This window comes from Penaeus monodon, chromosome 25 (genome assembly GCF_015228065.2).
Source record: "Penaeus monodon isolate SGIC_2016 chromosome 25, NSTDA_Pmon_1, whole genome shotgun sequence".
Taxonomy (NCBI): domain Eukaryota; kingdom Metazoa; phylum Arthropoda; class Malacostraca; order Decapoda; family Penaeidae; genus Penaeus; species Penaeus monodon.
In genome coordinates, this window is record NC_051410.1 from 42,674,905 (window position 1) to 42,676,639 (window position 1,735).

Here is a 1,735-nt window from a genome sequence, read left to right on the forward strand (position 1 = left end):
TTTTTAATATTTAAAATATTATAATAATTTTAAATTTATATATAAAATTTATATTATTTTTTATTTTAATATGTATAAAATTTTTCATATATATATATGTATATATATTATATAATTTCAATTTCTTATATATATATTTCATTAAATATGAAATTTATTATATATTTTAAAATTTTTCATATATATTTTTTATAATTTTTTAATTATATATAAAATATTATATTCATTATATTATTTAATCATAGTTTAATATTTTAAAAAATTTCATATAATTATATATAATATTTCATAATATTATATATATTTCTATATATTTTTCATTTTTCTTTAATATATATTTCATATATATATTTCACAAATTATAATCATAAAATATTTTTATATATAATTTCATATATATGATATACTTTTATATGTATATATAAATATATATTTTATATAATAAATTTTTAAAAATTTTTTATTTATATAATATAATATTTTTGTTTTTCATAATATATGTATATAAAATCATAAATTTGTTATTTTTTTTCATTATAATATTATAATATAAATGTAATTTTTTCATATTAAATAATGAATATTTTTTTAATAAGTATATATTTTTCATATATAAAAGTATTTTTCATTAAATTTTAATGTTTTTTCATATATTATGTATTAGATATTTATATATATATGTATAATGATATTTCATATATATGAAATGTATATTTCAATATATTGTTAAAAGATATTTAATATATATTTTCATATATATATATGTAAATGTTATTTATATATTTTAATTTTCTTATTTATAATAATATTTCATATAATATGAAAATTTTCATATATAGAAAATTTCATTAATGTAATTTCAAAATGTTTTTTTCATATATAAAATATAATATAGTATTCTATATAATGATGAATTATTATTGCAATTTATTATCATCATTATTGCATAATTTCTGTATATAATTATAAATATATTATATATTTTTATATATATTTTCAAAATAATATATTTTATATATAGCATTATATATCATATTATAAAAAATTATAATATAATATATAAAATATTTCAGTAATAATATATATTTTCAGTATATATTATATAATATTTCATGTATATTTTTATATATTTTCAGTAATTTATATATATATTCATGTATATTATATAAAATTTTCATGAAATTTTAATATTTATTGTATTTTTATTTAATAATTTCTGTATATATTATATAATATTTCGTATATATTATATAATTTTCATATATATAAAATATATATATAATATATATATTTTTATTTATATACAATTTTTTTCCCGTAATATTTATATTAAATTATATAATATGAAATAACATATATATGGATAAATATATCATGATTATTAATATTATAAAATATATTATATATATATATTTTATGAAATATTATAAATTAAATTATAATGAAATATATAAAAGATTAATATATGAAATATTTATATAATTTTATAATATATTAATGATTTTAATTTCAAAATATATTTATGAATATTATATTTTTTTATTATTTATATTTATTTTTATATAATTTATTATGTTATTTTGGTTATAAAATTATATTTGATATAATATATAATTATATATAATAATATATAATAATATATATATTTGAATATTAATTTATATATTTTAAATTTTGTTTTAATATTATATATTTTGAATTATTATATTATATATATTTCTTTTAATAGGGGATA